Genomic DNA, 19,655 nt, shown 5'->3' with positions numbered 1-19,655 from the left:
CCGCCCAGGTCCTGAGTCCAGGCAAAAATCTGGGAGGCCAAGGTCCGAGAAAAGTTCCCCTAGGGCTATGACTGTTAATTGGGTCCGCCAGGTGACCAGGATGGCGGGCGTGCATGCCAGTGCTCCCTGAAAGCACCGGGAGAGTCTGCTGTGCTAACAACCTCCTGGGCGGGTTGACTCACAGATGGCCCACCAAGCCGCCCAGTTCTTGGGGTCAGTCCTGTGCCTTTTGGGGCCTAGACCCCCACTTTTTTAGCCTCAGGCTATGCCCGTTATGGCTCTGCCTGCCAGAGCTCTCTGTCGTCCTCCAGGCAAAATGGCGGCGAGCACGCAGGACCTGGCAAAAAAAAAAAAAAAAACTCCTGGCTGGGTTGGCACCCCGATAGCCCCCCGATCAGCCCAGGGCCTGGTTGCAGGTCAACGCCCATCGGGCTCAGACCACCGCGGTGTTGGCCTCGGATTATGTTTGTATACCTCAGTCTGTCCGATCCCTGGAGTCCGAAACCAAGATGGATGAGCCTCTCCTGACTGGTGGAAGGCCGAGTTCTGAAGTGGCTTCCGTGCAGGAAAGGCGCCGCACAACCACAGCTGCTTGCTGCCAGGCTGGTCAGCGAAGGTCAGTGGTCATGGGCGCAGGGCCTAACTGGACCCTGTGTCGCCTTGGTTCCACTGCTGATGGCCCTTCAGCTGGACCAGCCACTGCTCTCTTCAATAAAATTATAGAAGAAAATCCCTAACCTAAAGAAAGAGATGCCCATGAACATACAAGAAGCCTACAGAACTCTAAATAGATTTTTACCAGAAAAGAAATTCCTCCCCTCACATAAAAATTAAAACACCAAATGTACTAAACAAAGAAAGAATATTGAAAGCAGTAACGGGAAAAGGTCAAGTAACATATAAAGGTTGACCTATCAGAATTACACTGAATTTCTCACCAGACTCTATGAAAGTCAGAAGAGCCTGGGTAGGTGTCATAGAAACCCTCAGGGAACACAAATGCCAACCCAGACTGCTATATCCAGCAAATATCTCAATTACCATAGAAGGAGAAACCAAGGTATTTCATGACGAAAACAAATTTACACAATATCTTTCCACAAATCCAGCCTTTCAAAGGATAATGAATGGAAAACACCAACAAAAGGAGGGAAAATACACACTAGAAAAAGCAAGAAATTAATCTTCCTTTAACAAACCCAAAAGAAGATAATCATACAAGTATAAAAATTACATCAAAAATAGCCGGAAGCAACATTCACTATTCCTTAATATCTCTTAAGATCAATGGACTCAATTCCCCAATAAAAAAGATATAGCCTAACAGACTCAGTGTCAAAGACAAACACTACCTCAGTGTAAAAGGCTGGAAAACAGCTATAGACTCATTCTGACAGAAGAAATCTTCCTAAGCAGAACACCAATGGCTCAGGTTCTGAGATCAATGATTGATTAAGGGAACTTCATGAAACTGCAAAGCTTTTGTAAGGCAAAGGACACTGTCAGCAAGACAAAACAGTAGCCTACAGATTGGCAAAGGACCTTCACCAACCTTGACAGAGATGTCTTGCACAAGAAGTTAAATAGCAACAACCCAAATTAACCCAGTTAATAAATGTGCCACAAAGCTAAACAGAGATTTCTCAACATAGAAATCTCAAATGGCTGAGCAGCTCATAAGGAAATGTTCAAAGTCCTTACTCACCAGGGAAATCTCAGCATAACTGAGATTCCATCTTACATGGGTAAGAATGGCTTAGATAAAAAAACTCAAGTGGCAGCACATGCTGGTGAGGATGTAGAGCAAGGGGAACTCTCCTCCATTACTGCTGGGATTGCAGATTTGTACAAGCACTGTGGAAATCAAGTTGGCAGTTTTTCTGAAAACTGAGAATAGTTCTACCTCAAGACCCAGCTATGCCACTCCTGGGGATATACACAAGAGATGCTCGCCATCCCACGTGACACTTGATAATCCTCTTCATAGCAGTTGTACATGTAGGAGACAGAAATTGGAAACAACCTAGATGTCTCTCCAATTACGAATGGATAAAGAAAATGTTTTACATGTTTGCATGGTATGTACTCACTTGTAAGTGGAGATTAGACATAAGCAATAGGATACTCCTGCTACATTCCACAAACCTAAAGAAGCTACACATGAAGGATGGTACAAGCAAGGATGCTTGAACTTCACGTAGACGGAGGAATAAAATAGTGATAAGAGGCAGATAGAGGGAGGAAACTGGGAACTGGATGGGAGAGGAGATAGAAAGGGGAATGGGGAAGGATCAGGTGTGGGGAAGGACAGAAGTGATGTCTAGATGGCCATTAGAATAAATGGAATTCTGCTTCTCATAGGAGAGTGTATAGGTGACATCTTCAAGAGAAGCCAGAGACCTGGGATAAGGAAGACCCTCAAGAATCAATGGAGATGTCTATAGCTGTGACTCAAGGATTGGAGATACAGAAACTGAAGAGGCCACCTCCTGAAACAAGGAAGCAGGAAGACCAGGGGAGTCATAGGGACACCAACTGTCTTAGTCAGGGTTTCTATTCCTGCACAAACATCATGACCAAGAAGCAAGTTGGGGAGGAAAGGGCTTATTGAGCTTACACTTCCAAGTTGCAGTTCATTACTAAAAGAGTCAGGACTGGAACTGGTGCAGTGGCCATGGAGGGATGTTTCTTACTGGCTTGCTTCCCCTGGCTTGCTCAGCCTGGTCTCTTATAGAACTCAAGAATACAGCCCAGAGATGGCACCACCCACAAGGGGCCCTCCCCCCTGATCATTAATTGAGAAAATGCCTCACAGTTCGATCTCATGGAGGCACTTCCCCAACTGAAGCTCCTTTCTCTGTGATAACTCCAGCCTGTGTCAAGTTGACACTCAAAACCAGCCAGTACACCAACCCACCTTAAAAATTCCAACCAAAATTTTATCCTGTCTACAAAAAAATGCAGCCATGAGGAATGGAGCAGAGACTGAGGGAACAGCCAACTAATACCTGCCCCCACTTGAAACTCATCCCAGGGGCAAGCAACAATCCCTGACACTATTGATAATACTCTGTTATGCTTTCAGAAGGGAGGCTAGCATGACTCTCTTCTGTCCTCTGAGAGGCTCCACCAAGCAGATGACTCTGACAGTTTTAGACAGCCACAGCCAAACTGAATGGAGCTTGGGGATTCTTATGGAAGAATAGAAAGGATTGTGGGCCCTAAGGGAATGGAAACTCCACAGGAAGACAGACAGAATCTACTAACCTGTAACTTTGGGATTCTCAGGGACTGAACCACCAACTAAAGAACACACAGGGGTAGACCTAGCCCTCCCCATACATATATAACGAATATGCAGCTTGCTCTTCATGCAGGTCCCGAACAACTAGAGCAGGAACTATCTATCCTAAGAGCTGTTGCTTAGATATGGGATATGTTCTCTCTGGGCTGCCTTTTCTGGCTTCAGTAGGAGAGGATGCACTTAGCATAACAAAGACTTGATGTGCCAGGGTGGAGGTGTAATCAGAGTTGGCCCCCACTGGCTCAGAAAGGAAAGAGGGATGGGTGACATGAGGGAGGGGCCAGGAAAAGAGCAGTAAATGGTATGTAAAGGGAATAAGTAAAAAGAAATATTAAATAAAAAATTATTAAAAAACATTTTTTTTTTGCTGGTGCAATTACCTCACAACATGAAGTCATGTGTGCATCCTTGATTTTGTTTATTTGATCTTTTATGGGTCAGGACCAAATTGATCTTCTTATTATGGCTCTGTAATACATTTTAAGATATGGAATGGTATTCCCCACAATATTTTCCTCTTTGCTTCTGATGCTATTGGCACCTCAGGGTCTTTTGTGGTCCCATATGAAGGTAAGGTTCACTTTTTTCTATTGAAATGAAGAATGAGATGAGGATTTTCAGGGGGGGGGGGGTTGAATCAAACCTATAAAAGGTTTTGGTATAATACTCATTCATTTGATGTAATATTCATTTTACCAATCCAGGAGTAATACATTGTCTTTATCTCTTTCTTCAGAGGTTGAAAACTTCCATTGTAGATTCCCATCACCTCTTTGTTGTTTATTTCCAGGCACTTTATTTTCTTTGAGTCTGGTGGAGTGGAGTATGCTCATGATCTTTCTCATTTTTTAATGTTTGATGTATAGAAAATTTATTGATTTATGCATATTTAATCTCTAAGCTGCCACATTGCTGAATTTGTCATTTCTAGAAGGTTTTTGTTCAGATTCCTGGGATCTCTAATATCTAGTATCTGGTCCACTGTACACTGGGATTGCTGGATATCTTCCTTCCTGATTGTGTGCCTCTAATTTCCTTCCCTTGCTTATTACCTCAGCTGCACTTTGAGAACAGTGAAGATAGCAAGTGCTATTTACAATGTTTGGAGCCCCAGATGTCGCTGTCCCATTACTGAATTCAGAGGGGTTGATTGATTTAATCTTTAATCCATATCAGATAATGTTGGCTGAGGGTTACTCACATATATCTTTTCACTAGGCTGAAGTATTGTCCCCGTGGTTCTACATTCTCCTAAGGCTTTTATCATGAGGGCATAATGTATTTATCAAATAAATTTTCTGCATCTAGCTCTCTTGAATACTTTACACGACTGTAGGAATATGTCTGAGACTTAAGGGGAGTTACAGGGAATTAAATTTCTCAAAAGTTGAGATCAAGTAAACTCTTTAAATTTTCCTGTTGACTCTTCCCTCATGATAGTAACAAGCTCCAATTGGCCACATTAGGTTTTTATCCTTGCTGACGTCCGATCTGAAGTACCAGTTTCAGTCAATATCTACTAGTTCCACTTCAGAAGTGAGCTTGGAGTTTGGTGGAATTCTGGCATCGGGCTGTCCTTTCTTTCTGTAGGCCCATTCTGGTTCAATCTCCAGTCGAGCCTTTTCTTCTTTATTCATAGTCAAGAGTGCCCCATCCCATCTTCTGTTAACCTTGCCTACTCCAACCTTAAAACTTAAAAGCTTGGCATTGTTCTTCTTCGACCTTGTTTGAATATTAGGATCAAAAACAGTTCCATCTGGGAGTGTCCCCATTTACCAGCAGTGAACAACATCTCACTTTTTAGGAATGTTGGTTTTTATCTCCATTTTTTTTTTTTTTTAGAAAAGATTTTCTATATTTTGGTGGACCCTCGAGAGTCTCCTCAGACTTGGATTCTTTGGGTTTATCGTCCCCAAGCTTCACGTTTCTCACCTGGTCAGACGCTTTACTTCCGGTTTCAGCAATTTTGAGACACTTTCAAAAAGATGGTTATAGCACTAACCAAATGGTCCTCATTAGCAGTCTTAGTTACATTTTTTTTATGTTTCCGAGTAATTTATGCTCTGTGAGAAACAAATCTGAACTGGGATCCTGCAGAAACTTGATGATGTCCTTCCTTCTTGGGCAGCTGCTCCCTGCTCCACGGTCCATGCACGCTGCGGAACAGCCTCAGCCATCTTCCCCCGCTGCTGCCGCTGCACTGTTTGCAAGGGTGTTGTCGAATATTTTTTAGTATTGTATCTTCTTTCTTAATTTCCTCCTTTTCATTTTTTTCTTTCCTCCTCCTCCTCCCCCTTCCTCTTCCTCCTCCTCTTCCTCCTCCTCCTCCCCTTCCTCCTTCCCTTCCTCCTCCCCTTCCTCCTCCCTTTCCTCCTTCCCTTCCTCCTCCCCCCCTTACTCCTCCTCCCCTTCCTCCTCCTCCTCTTCCTCCTCTTCTTCCTCCTCTTCCCCCCTCCTCCAATCACATTGTGCCTAATGGCGGCTGCCCTGAGGACTGTATAAAGGCCTGCTGGGTGGGTTGCACTTGGTCGTTCTCTCTCCATGTGCAGGGTGACCCATCATGTTACAATGACAAATTCCTCTTGTTTTTTACATAGATTCCGGACTCTGAGCTGCTCATTCAGGAGATCCTGGTAAGCTAAGGCTCACCAGAGACTTACAGAACAACTAAGTTTGAATTTTTTTTTCCTCAAATTTTCAGGTTTCATTAAATTAAAATATTTGTTTTACTGATTTCTTTTATTAATGTTAGCACTTATAGGTATCTATTTACCTCATAGGACTACTTTAAGTATGTGACACTGATAATGTAATGTTGGAATTTTACGCTTTCACATTTTGAAAATCTTTTTCTTCATTAACATAATTATTCAGTAATGCTTTTTTTATTTCCAGGAGTTTGTAAATTTCTTAGGGATTTATTTGTTGTTAGTTGTAAGCTTTATTACATTCTGCTCAGATTGTAGTGCCTGAGTTGTTATCGTTCCCTGTCCCCATTCCTGTGAGGTTACAGCTGAGAAGCCGCCAAGGCCACTGCACATCCTTCTCTGCCTCAGCCTGTGACCACCTTGAGGTACATCAGCCTGTGACAACCGCGAGGTGCCTCAGCCTGTGACCACCGTGAGGTACATCAGCAGGAGCCACCACTGCGGTGCGCTTACTCTCCACCCTCTTCCTGCCATCAACATGAGGTGCCACAACAGGGGCTGCCATGGGGCAGTGTCCTTTCCACCCATCCTGAAGAGCTCCATGACTGAGCCCTAGAACCTAAGCCAAAGCAACCTGTGGCCTGAAAGGACTTCCCAGCCTGGCCAATGGAGCATATGTGGAAGAAACAGGGTGAAACAAATAAATACAAACACCAAAAAACAAAACTGAGTAATCACTAAGCAAAAAACCCACTAGTTCCTGAGGGAAAAAAAAAAACCCACCAAACTCTGAGCTCCAGAATATCAGGACATGACATTCCAGCAATCTTCACCTAATTCTAAGGGAAATATCTACCCTTAGAAATCTGTGCCTGCTAAGAATCCAGGACAAGCTTTGATTGCTTGGTCTTGGAGCAGAGAGCCCCTCTCCTGGATGCTTCCTCACCCCCAAATCTCCAAAATGAAGTTTGTTGTACTTTTATACATCTGGTTGGAAACACACACTCAAATGTGTGCACATACACACACACACACACACACACACGAGAGAGAGAGAGAGAGAGAGAGAGAGAGAGAGAGAGAGAGAGAGAGAGAGAGAGAGAGATTCTCTTGTCCCCACCCCATCTAAAACATTCCTTTTGACATGAGACTAAAACCCTAGTGGGGGAACCCCAACATTCCCTCCAAACCCCTCATGCCATGAATCTAAATAGAGCTCTCCCTCCCTTAAGGTGTCTCTTGTCCAGTGCTTGCTCTCAGTGAAATGAACAGTAACAGACAGAGCACCTTGTAAGGAGTGAGAAAAATCACTGTGGGTTGTGCCAGCTCTGATTGGTCACTAATGCTCTGATGACACAGAGAGCCATTGTGAGGAATGACCAAGAGCTGATTATATAGTGCACTGTCCGGGCTGTTTTGTGTCCTTCTGTGCAGAGAGCTGTTTGGTAGTAAACTGCAGGACTCGGTAGTTGGATCAGATTTGGACATCGGTGATTGTTTGGATTTCGACATTGAACATCAGCTACATGTCCACAGACTGAGTTCTTTCCTGCTGTTTCCGTAAACTCAGAGGTTTGGGTTTCTGTTTATGTGATTTCATTCATTTGGGAGCTTTGTTTACAGCTTTGCCTTCTTGTTGTTTGCTTGTTCATTTAATTATTTTTATTTTGCTTTCTGGATTAACATCCATGTGTTTTCCTTCCTTCCCCCTCCTTTCTCCTTCCTTTCTTCCTTTCTCTTTCCTTCTTCAGTTTGTTTTATTGTTCCTGGGAGACTGGGTTTCTTTGTATGGCCTTGGCCAATCTATAACTTTCTGTGTAGACCAGGGTAGCCTCAAACTCAAAGATTTGCCTGCCTCCGGAGTGCTGGGATGAAATGTGGGAAGAAACCTGAGTAGCGTCCCTCTCTGGCCAACATCCATATTTGTTTTCCTAACTTCTCTTTTGACTTTGTCACTGTCTGTTACTCTCTAGCTCATCCTGCCTCTTATCCTCCAGTCCCCTCAGAGTTCCCCTTTCCTTTAATTCAACCTCAAACCACCAGTATCCTGCATATAAGGAAAAAATTGTGGTATATATCTCTGTTGGACTAAGATGTTCTGTATATCAGAGTGACCTCAACATCCATTCCAGAAAAATACTGACAAATTTTCATACTTATTCATGGGTGCTGTGTGACTTTGCCCCCATCCCGTGTAGATAATGTATCTACTGGGGCAAATTGCATCCCACGCATTTCTGGGTAAAGCTATCTTGATGTTCAAGTGTGGCCTTTAGCTCAGTCCTTCATGATGGACGTCTTGGGTAAGCTTGTCAATGTTCTGCTCCTTTGAAATGGGGATCCTTGTTCTCCTGGCTAAAATTTTATCTTCCATCACCCTTGTTCTCTTTCTGCTCTGAGCCTTCTTCCTTCTTTCCATCCTCTGTGTTTGTCGTTGCTTTGTTCTGGTTTCCCTATGTCCTTAGGCAGAGCCAGACTCGCCTATGGAAGTGTCTGTGTCTCTTACTCTCAGAATCTCTAGTAGTAACCTATCTTAGAAGGAATTCTGATCTGTTTTCCCTGCCATCTTTGCTTGCTGTAGCTCCTGGTGACCAAGAGAAGGGAAGTGTGATATCGGGGGACCTCGAGGCCAGTTGCCATGAAGGGAACCCCCTGGCACCGCATTACTATATCCTGGGCACCCTAGGTAAAGGGTCTTTTGCAGAAGTCAAAGTGGCTCTCCACCTTATGACCCAGACCATGGTAGCCATCAAGATATTGAAAAGGGGCACAAATATAGACTTCCTGGTCATCTCTGAGATAGATCTTGTGAAATCCCTGAACCATAGTCACATAATACAGTTGTTCCAGATATTTGAGACAAGGCACAAAACGTACCTGGTGATGGAATATGCAGCCCGGGGATCCCTGCTGAAACACATCAACAAGTGTGGGCATCTGGACGAGGAAGAGGCACGTAGGATATTTACAGAACTCTCTTTGGCCGTCAACTATATCCACAGTCAGAATATTGTCCACCGAGACATCAAGGCCAAGAACATCCTATTGGATTGGGAGGGGCATGTGAAACTTACTGACTTTGGTTTAGGCAAAAGACTGGCCTCTGGGGAAAAGTTCAAAGGATTTTGTGGCACACCACGATATTGTGCTTCTGAAGTGTTTGATCACAAACAATATGATGGCCTCCCAACTGACATCTGGAGTCTCGGTGTAGTATTATACTATTTAGTTATTGGCCACCTTCCCTTCCGAGACAGTGCACTCCAAGATAAAGCATCTGATCCTAGCCCGGAGCTGTTGGATCCTGTATCACCTGTCTCCAGAGCTTCGAGATCTTTTAAAGAGATTATTGACTATAGACCCCATAATGAGGCCATCCATTAAAGAAATATTGGTACACCCGTGGCTGTGCCATGATCAAGACCCATTGAGATCTTCAGAGGAAATCCCTAGAGAACCAGAATCCAACCTTGCTTTTGACATGTTTCTTATGGGGTAGAACATTAAAGAGCTCAGGGAGGCTTTGAGGGAACGGAAGTACAATCATGATATGGTGACTTATTTGATTATAAAAAAGAAGTATACCAGGCAGCCCCAATTTTATCACGATGGAGGGCAGGGCAGTACTCTGGGCCCTACAAAAGCCCCCAACCCTCCCTGGCCTGTAAGGAAGCGAACCAGTGCCCGTACTCTTTCCACCTTCACTTTGCCCACTCTCTCTGAGCTGCCCGGATGTGGAAGGAAAGGCTGTAGGAGGAGGCATAGTGTACCTCCCAGCCTTTCTTCCCTTGAGAGTAGCTTTCTGGAGAACACCTCCCCACTCCAGGGGCTTATGCCTTATGTTGGAAAGAGTACATTCAGAGAGAAGGAGAGAAGCATCAATTCCACAAAATCATCATCAAGAGAAAGAAAGGCAACAACAACAACGCTAACCTCATCATCAGGAGCCCCATGGTCACTTTTCATATCCACACAATCCTCAACCTTTGAAAACACGCAAGATATGGCCCAAGAGAGCTCCAGTGCTACAGACACAAGTAGCAGCATGTCCTCCTGGGAGTCCAGAACCAGCAGCCCTTCCCCCAGTGAGGAGAACCAGGAAGAGAATATAGGCATTGAATCCTTACAAGACACTAGCTCATCCTCAAAGGAAACAGTCCATCAGGAGCAGCTCCGAAGGAGGTCCCAGGGTATGCCCAGAGTCCCACTGAGAAAGCGGGCCTGGAGGGGCCTGGAGAAGAGGATTTCCAAAGCCTTAAGGAACTTGTGTTGCTGCCTCCCAGTGAAAAATAACAAGGTCATGGCAGCCAATGAAGAGTGCTTCAGAGACACAGGCTGAAACAAGTAGGTGGGGTGTGATTGGAAAGGATGCACTCTCTAGTTTCTCCTTCCCTTAACATATTCCAGCATGCACACTAAGGGTGTTGGTGACATTGCGTCTATCATGCCAGAGAGAAAAGTCCCATCCTGTTCTTCCTCCTCCTAAGACTACACCCTTCCTTAAAACTTGAGCAACATGTAGACAGCAGAGGATAGTGGCCTAATGATAGGCAAGGATGCTGGAAATTTGTGAAGGTATCAATGGAGCACTTGGGCGGAATCAGCCTGAGGTCCCATGCCATCACAGGGCCAGCACAGCATAGCATAAGTCTAAGAAATATGCAGATTTCTAAGATTTCTTCTGTCTGTTTCAAGGGCTATCAGAGGCCCTGTGGTTCCTGGAGGATGATACCAGAGACTGGAGAGGAGTCTGCAGAGGATGCAGACAGGAGCAGGGAGGACAGAGCCAGACAGGAATTTCAGGTGGCTGCATGGCAGAGAAAAGATCTGTCTATAGTGCAGGCTTAAATTAGAGGCAAAATGTTATTTTCGCCTGAAGTCTGAAGGAAGATTCTGAGAAATTCTGAATGATTTTCCTCCTGTCCCCTGTATGGTGTTCCACACTGGGCAACAGTCCCAGGATAGCTGTGGCCCAGTGAGTTAATCTTCACAGCACTCAGAAGCCCCTGGAAGAAACATCCATGGAGTGCTAGTGGTTACAAAGGATACTGAGAAGAAACACCAGACTTCAGAGAACCTTCATGCACAGTGAGAATGTCAGCTCAGCAGCCTGTCTCCAGGTGTACTTGTGAGCTGAGGAGAGAGTGATCCTGGAGGCAGAGGAAGGAACCCAGAAGACCTGACCTGTTGCATGTATCCAACAGATATGTCTGATATTGTAAGAGGAGGTAACAGAACTGCGAAGCCATGAGTGTCCATTGGAGTCTAGAAGTGAATATAGAGTTGGCGGAGATGGTTCAGACCCACAGCTCTGATGCAGAGCAGAGCATCCTGATTACTGCATAGTCACACTGAGAGAGATCCTGAAGCCCTCACAAAACTACCAGCTCTAGTCTCTGATTGTGTATGTTGCACTCAAATTTGAGCCATTTAATGAGTATTCTTTACATCTGGTTGGACACACAACACACCCACACAACACACACACACACGCAGACACACAAAGAGGCACAGTCAGTACTAACGCTGTTTCCTTGAAGTGGAGAGAGCCCATGTTACAAACAAGGTAATTTCATAGTTTGAGTGACTCTGCCTTCTGTAACCTTTCTGATCTTCTGTCCTGGGTTGCCTGCAGTTCTGGTGATCAGTCAGACTTCAGGTCCAGTGTGATCTCTTTTCTAAGACTTTTTGGCCTGGACAACCTCTTGGAATTGGATTTGGGGAACCAGCATAACCTCTTGATCCCTAGAACTGGCATGACCTCTGGGAATGTAAAGATCTTCTAGCAACATTGTAGTGTCTACTATGGTTGCCCAGAAGATGGGGTGTAGTTTATAGCTTTTGGGTACACTTTAAGGGGAGCTAGTATGCAGGGGACCATGTCTTACCTTGTGTCCCAAGTGCCCACGAAATCTTCCAGAGTCATGAAACAGAATATAGAACCCAGAGCATTGGGTGCCTTTTGGTGATGTTAGGCCTACTTTAAAGGGAAATTGTGGGCATTAGGTGTGGTCTTACATATGGTCCCTGGTACTTAAATGGCCTCTGGGAAGGCAACCAGAACTCAACAAGTCTTCTGAAGAAAAACATTTAATTGGGGCTTGCTTATAGTTCAGTGTTATAGTCTATTATCATCATATTGGGAAGCATGGTGGAATACAGGTAGACATAATGTTGAAGAGATAGCTAAGAGTTCTACAACTGAGTTGGCAAGCTCCTGAGGAAGAGACTTTGGACCTGGCTTGAGCATTTGGAAATTCAAGGCCCATTTCCAGTGACACAATTCCTCCGACAGGGCCACACTTACTCCAACAAGGCCACACCTCCTAAAAGTGTCACTCCCTGTGCAACTTTAGGGCCATTTTCATTCAAACTACTACATTCTACTCCATTGCATCAATAGTCCATCATCATCATGCAAAAATCATTTAGTCTTACTTAGAATGTCCCCATTGTCTATCACAGGAACAGCTTTGTTTGAAAGCAAAGTCTTGTCTGAGTCTCATGCAATCTCACTGTAATCCCCTGTAAAATCACAATGAAGAAGCAAGTCACATACTTTCAAAAAATAATGGCAGGGGATATATACATTACCATTCCCAAAGGGCATAAAGAGGATGTAATGAGGAAATACTGAGCCAAGGGAGACTAAAAACCAGCTGAACAGACTCCAAACTCTGCATCTTCATGTATGATGTCAAAACACTCTTCAGATCTCCAACTCCTTTCATACATGTAGAGTGCAACACACTATTATTCTTGGGGTGTTTGGACCTGTGTTAGCAGCTTTCCTCAGCAGATATCCCAGGGCTCTGGCATCTCTAACATCTTGGGGTCTCCAAGGCAATCCAGGCTTCACCTTCACAGATTCATGCAATGGCCTCTCTTGACCTCTATGCAGGGACACCCCTAACATGTCTGACCTCTGAGAATTCTCTTCAACATGGAGGGAGATGTCACAACCTCTTTCTTGTAACCTTGACTCTGACATGACCACAAGGCCAAGGCTGCCAAGTTTTGTTACTTGTTGTGCTGGAAAATAACACCCTTATTAAAACATTCTTATTTTTCAAATACATTTTTCACCAGCTTTCTGTTTTCAATGGTTTTCTTCAGTGCCTAAGGTTGAATGGCTTAGAAATTGCTGTGAATAAACATGGTGGCCTTGAACTCTGAAGTCTACTTGTCTCTGCCTCCCTACTGCTAGTATTAAGGTATGAATCAGGCCTTTTCATGAGTTGGAAGCTTGGCTGGGTCTTGTCCTACCTTGATGTCAACCATTCCTTGTATTTCATCTAGCATCAGACACTTCTTTACATTTTTTTAAATGTCCTTGAGTACAGGATTTAGTTGCTTTAAATGTCCTGGTGCTCTCTTTTTCAGACTGTACATTTTGTATTTTTCCTAGTTCAGATTGTTCCTTTTCATTATAAAACTGCATAAGTCAGACCAAAAAAAACCACATGACAGAGGCAATGCTAGGCTGCTTTAAGTGTCCTCTGTCAAAACTTTTAATGCATATTATGTTCAATCTAGCCTCAGATTGATCTTAACATAATTGTAGAAAGCAGCAATGCTCTTAGCCAAAATATCACAAGAATATTTTTCTAGGCACCATACTAATAATATTCTCCCCTGAATCTTCTCTAGCTGAGCCCTCACAGTTTAAATAACCCCGAGCATCACTGTCTTCCATGATCCTACTACTATAACCCAATAAACCCTGCTTGAATTGTCCATCTGCACTTAAGTTCGAAGTCTGAAAGTCTTCTGTATTCCTCCAGATGAAAGCATGTTCCGTCCGATCTTGGCAACACCACAGGCAATGGCACCAGTTTCCATCTTAGTGTTTGATTGCTGTGAAGAGGAACCATAACCATTGCAATGGGACTGGGTTGTATTTCAGAGGTGAAATACAACCATTATTATTATGACAGGAGACATGGTGGCATACAGGCAGACATGGTACTGCAGAGCTAACTGAGAAATCTACATCTGGATTGGAAGGGAGAAGGAAGAGAGGGACCCTGAGCCTGGGTTGAGCATTTGAAACCTCGAGGCCCACCCTCAGTCACATACATCCTCCAACATGTCCTATGAGCTCCAGCAAAGTCACACCACTTAATAGTGCCAATCTCTGTGAGTGTATGGGGGGCGTTTTCATTCAAACCACCACAATCCTATTTTAGAAAAGTAATTTTTGTCTCCTTCCTCCTCTTCGTCCTCATCCTCCTTTTCCTTCTCTTCCTCTTTCTATCTTTCTGCTACCAACCAAAGATTATGAATGCATTTTTGTGTACTCCGGCCTTTTCCACACGTTATCTTTAGCCTTACATAGACTGCCTACACGACTGCCTGGTGACCTCCACTGTGACAGGAGTGGCTTCCTTTGTCCTCTTCATTCCCTTGTGTTGGCTCCTAACGTTTACTGCTAGCCTGTCATGGTTTTCTCTCAATACTTGAAAAAAAGTTCAAGAGCTTCATTCAAGAGTTTTACAATATTATTTTATTCATTTAACTAAAACCTCAAGAAAAAAGAAACTCTGATATTGCTAGTAACACCATTAAAGCGTTAGCCTAAGTAAGCCTTGTTTCCATGTCCTTCATTTATATAAAAAACAATCCTTGACCTATTGTCATCATTTATTATCAAACTCTGTCAAGTAAATGTCTCTACATGTGAAAAGATACCCAATCCTTCACATGTTATTTTTACAAACACTCATCATTACTGTATTAGTAAAAGTACATACTATTTACATTTTTTACATTTAGTTGTGTGTGTGTGTGCGCGCGTGTACATGTGTACGTGTGTGCATGCTTATATGAGGTTTATGTCCAATGAGTGTTGACAGGAGTCCTGAAGAGCACATCTGATCTCTCAAACTGATGTCACAGGTAGTTGTGAGTCAACATGTGTTGCTTAGACCCAAACCAGGACTTTCTTAATACCAGGAAGCACTGTGCCATCTGTCTATCACTATTGTCTTACTGAGGGTGGTAGAGCTTCAAATTTATATATATATATATATATATATATATATATATATATATATATATATATATTGCTTGCACATGTTATTTACACAAATTGGAGAGTGTTACTTATGAGAAATCCATGTGTGTATCTACTGAAATTTAACTATAGCAACCCTTGTACTTCTTTCTTCCGACCCTGTCCACATCCGTAGTAGGGCCCTGTCATTTTTTTCTAAAAATACATCAGTATCAATTTTCCAATGTATATGATTTATCACAAGAGTTCATATTTTAACTCTTATGGTTCATAAGTTGTGGTGGTGTACCTTTTTAGGACAGCAAAATAAAAACTTTCCAATACAGGAAACAATGAAAACCTTAAGAATACATGCAACTCAACTGACCTTTGTATAAAGCCATGCGTTTGTCAGTGCTCCCCCTAATCATAAGGATTGTTGACTGTATAAAAGATTCTTTTTCCTATAAAGACATTCAGCCATGAATGAAAAGATTAATATGAAAAGACAAAGTTAGTCCCACCCATAATATCATGACAATTTATACCAACTTTGCTGTCCTTTGAAGCAAAAGAAAATAGTTACTTGTGTTACGCCATGCAGAGAGAAACAGCAAGTTCTTTTTCCTTTTGCCAATTCCATAAGAATTAGCTCCTCTTGGCACAAAACTCTAAATGGAAATTATGACTTGAGTCCTTATAAGATGGCACAGACCTTGTAAAGGAGATGCTTTGGTGTCCAGGTGGTCACAAAAGAGACCGAAACAAAAACAAGCTCTCCCAGGACCTGCTATGGAGGTGTAAGTCATGACTCAAAGCACTGTGCCTGTGGTAAACTCATTGGAGGGAGGTTACATTTAGGTATTCTAATGAAGAACCAGGCATGACAAGTTCCCTTGTCCTTGTCCATATAATCCTCTCTGTACAGCCCTGAATGCCAGCCCAGGATTCTGGCTCTGCAGCTGTTGGAGATATGCTGTGACAACAGTCTTTATCTCCAAGGGCTTGTGTGTCAACATTAGCATAGGATTCCAAACCAGTCAGTTTATGGGATAATCCATAACAAGCATGCCCTGATGTTTCAAAACTTCCTGAGTATAAAGATTCCAACAAGGTAACGCCAGAAGAAAGTGCAGACCATGCATCCATCATTCATGTGTTTAGCTGCTTAACTGTACCTCAGCACTCACTAAGCAGCACTGTGGGAGGCTTACAATTTGTTTTCTCTGCGTGATTGCCAGTATTTCACCTTCTGTCACACAGAAACAAATTCCCTCTTCCCTAGAACCCAACCAGCTCTGCAACTGATACACTCAGACTTCTGCAGGACCTTGAAACACAGAGCTCTTCCTGACGGAGCAGAAGCCAGGTCTCCATTCACACCTTGTTCACTGCAGAACCTTAAAACCCACACCGTTCTAATAGGACATGAAATTCATTCCAACAGGTCTCCATTCACACCTTGTTCACTGCAGAACCTTAAAACCCACACTGTTCTAATAGGACATGAAATTCATTCCAACTCACTTTGTGTCTTCAGAAATTCACCTTCATAATCCCCATCTTCTGCTTAGAAAACGAAGGCTCCCTTTGCCCTTCTGCCACCTCCAGCTAGGGTGCGTTTCTGTCAGCAGTGATGGCAGAAGTCTTTGCAACTGCCTCCTGTACAGTGGCTATGGGCAGAAATGTGTACCATGAGCTATTCTGTCCTGCAACCAGGGTGCAAGGTCTCTGGTGAAGTATTTAGCAGGGCATAGCATGAGGACAGGACACAAAGGCCTCTGGGTGGACCAGTTAACTGGGTGTAGCACAAAGGAGCAAAGGCCTCTGGGTAAAACAGTTGGTAGGTGTTTCTGTTTCTTGGTCGTAGAGATCTCTGGGAGGATCTCAGCAGTTCGTCTCTGTGGGCTTTTTGCCAAAGGTAAGAAGGGATTAAATATAAGGATTAAAAATATTTAACTGCATCCTTAATACAAGTACTCATTGTCTGGGTCTTTCAGTTTTGTATGTACCAGAACTTCAGGCGTTTGTCACATTGATTAAAAAAAAAAAAAAAACCTGTCTTCAGTAATTTCCCACATGTACACATTACAGTTAGATAAGGTTACTTTGTTTCTCCTGCCTCCAACTGCAAAAGGGTGTTTTCTTGTTAACCAGGAGAAGTCAATGCTGTCCCCTGTGCCTTATTGCATCTTCAATTAGCCACAGCTTTGCCCTCCTACTTTTTACTAGAAATACTTTGGATCTCTTTGAAGTAGGTTACCTATGTTTTATAGATGTTATTTCCTGAAAGATATTGCCATATCTTTTTTTAATGTCTGAATATTTAATTTATTTTTTTTTTACTGAATATAGTCTTTATTTACTTTTTTTTCTTTTTCATTTTAATATTTTTATTTTCTATATTCTTTGTTTACATTCCAAATGATTTCCCCTTTCCTAGATCCCCCCTCCCCATATGTCCAATAAACCTTTTCTCTCCACCCATTCTCCAATCACCTCCCTCCTTTTTCTCTGTCCTTATATTCCCCTCCAACGCTAGATCAATCCTTTCCAGGATCAGGACCATCTCCATACTTCTTCATAGGAGTTATTTGTTATGTGATTTGTGCCTTCGGTATTCAGAGCTTCTGGGCTAATTAATATCCACTTATCAGAGATTGAATTCCATGTGTATTCTTTTGTGATTGGGTTACCTCACTTAGGATATTTTCCAGATCAAACCATTTGCCTAAAAATTTTGTGAATTCATTGTTTCTAATTGCTGAGTAGAATTCCATTGTATAAATGTACAACATTTTCTGTATCCATTTCTCCTCTGAGGGACATCTGTGTTCTTTCCAGCTTCTGGCTATTATAAATAAGGCTGCTATGAACATAATGGAGCATGTGTATTTATTGCATGCAGGGGAATCTTTTGGTTATATGCCCCGGTTATAAAATCAACTCAAGCAAATCAGTAGCCTTCCTATGCTCAAAGGATAAGCAGGCTGAGAAAGAAATTAGGGAACTGACACCCTTCACAATCGCCACAAACAGTATAAAGTACCTTGGGGTGACTCTTACCAAACATGTGAAAGATTTGTATGACAAGAGCATCAAGACTCTGAAGAAGGAAATGGAAGAAGACCTCAAAACATGGAAAAACCTCCCATGATCATCGGCAGGATTAATATAGTTAAAATGGCCATTTTGCCAAAAGCAATATACAAATTCAACGCAATACCCATCAAAATCCCAATTCAATTCTTCATAGAGTTAGCAAGAGCAATTCTCAAATTCATCTGGAATAACAAAAAACCCAGGATAGCTAAAACTATTCTCAACAACAAAAGAAATTCTGCGGGAATCAATATCCCTGACCTCAAGCAATACTTCAGAGCAATAGTCTTAAAAACTGCATGGTATTGGTACCGTGACAGGAAGGCAGATCAATGGAACAGGATTGAAGATCCAGAAATGAACCCACACACCTATGGCCACTTGATCCTCGACAACGGGGCTGAAAACATCCAATGGGTAAAAGATAGCCTTTTCAACAAATGGTGCTGGTTCAACTGGAGATCAGCATGCAGAAGAATGCGAATTGATCCATCCTTGTCTCCTTGTACTAAGCTCAACTCCAAATGGATCAAGGACCTCCACATAAAGCCAGACACTCTGACGCTAATAGAAAAGAAGCTGGGGAAGACCCTTGAGGACATCGGTACAGGGAGAAAGTTTCTGAACAGAACAACAATAGCATATGCTCTAAGATCAAGAATTGACAAATGTGACCTCATAAAATTACAAAGTTTCTGTAAAGCAAAGGACACCATCAAAAGGACAAATCGGCAACCAACAAATAGGGAAAAGATCTTCAGCAAACCTACATCAGATAGAGGGCTAATATCCAATATATACAAAGAACTCATGAAGTTAGACCCCAGAAAACCAAATAACCCTATTTAAAAATGGGGTACAGAGTTAAACAAAGAATTCTCACCTGAAGAACTTAGGATGGCAGAGAAACATCTTAAAAAATGCTCAACTTCATTAGTCATCAGGGAAGTGCAAATCAAAGCAACCCTGAGATTTCACCTTACACCAGTCAGAATGGCTAAGATTAAAATCTCTGGAGACAGCAGGAGTTGGCAAGGATGTGGAGAAAGAGGAACACTCCTCCACTGCTGGTGGGGTTGCAAATTGGTACAACCACTCTGGAAATCAGTCTGGAGGTTCCTCAGAAAACTGGGCACCTCACCTCCGAAAGATTCTGCTATACCACTCCTGGGCATATACCCAGAGGATTCCCCAGCATGTAATAAGGATATATATGCTCCACTATGTTCATAGCAGCCCTATTTATAACAGCCAGAAGCTGGAAAGAACCCAGGTATCCCTCAACAGAAGAATGGATCCAAAAAAATGTGGTATATATACATTCAGCCATTAGAAACAATGAATTCATGAAATTCTTAGGCAAATAGATGGAGCTGGAGAATATCATACTAAGTGAGGTAACCCAGTCTCAAAAGATCAGTCCTGGTACGCACTCACTAATAAACAGTTATTAGCCTGGAAAACTGGAATACCCAAAACATAATCCACACATCAAATGAGGTACAAGAAGAAAGGAGTGGCCCCTGGTTCTGGAAAGACTCAGTGTAGCAGTATAAGGCAAAACCAGAACAGGGATGTAGGAAGGGTTGGGTGGGAGAACAGGGGA

At 42.9% G+C, this 19,655-nt stretch overlaps 1 pseudogene; it reads right to left on the bottom strand.

Moving 5' to 3' along the window:
- Nucleotides 1-4,809: 4,809 nt before the first annotated feature.
- LOC127671253 (peptidyl-prolyl cis-trans isomerase FKBP3-like) lies at nt 4,810-5,481 on the bottom strand (annotated as a pseudogene).
- Between the last annotated feature and the right edge of the window lie 14,174 nt (nt 5,482-19,655).

This window comes from Apodemus sylvaticus, chromosome 20 (assembly GCF_947179515.1).
Source record: "Apodemus sylvaticus chromosome 20, mApoSyl1.1, whole genome shotgun sequence".
In the NCBI taxonomy this organism is placed as follows: domain Eukaryota; kingdom Metazoa; phylum Chordata; class Mammalia; order Rodentia; family Muridae; genus Apodemus; species Apodemus sylvaticus.
The sequence above is the reverse complement of the archived record's forward strand: the minus strand, read 5'-3'. Positions and strand labels throughout refer to the sequence as shown.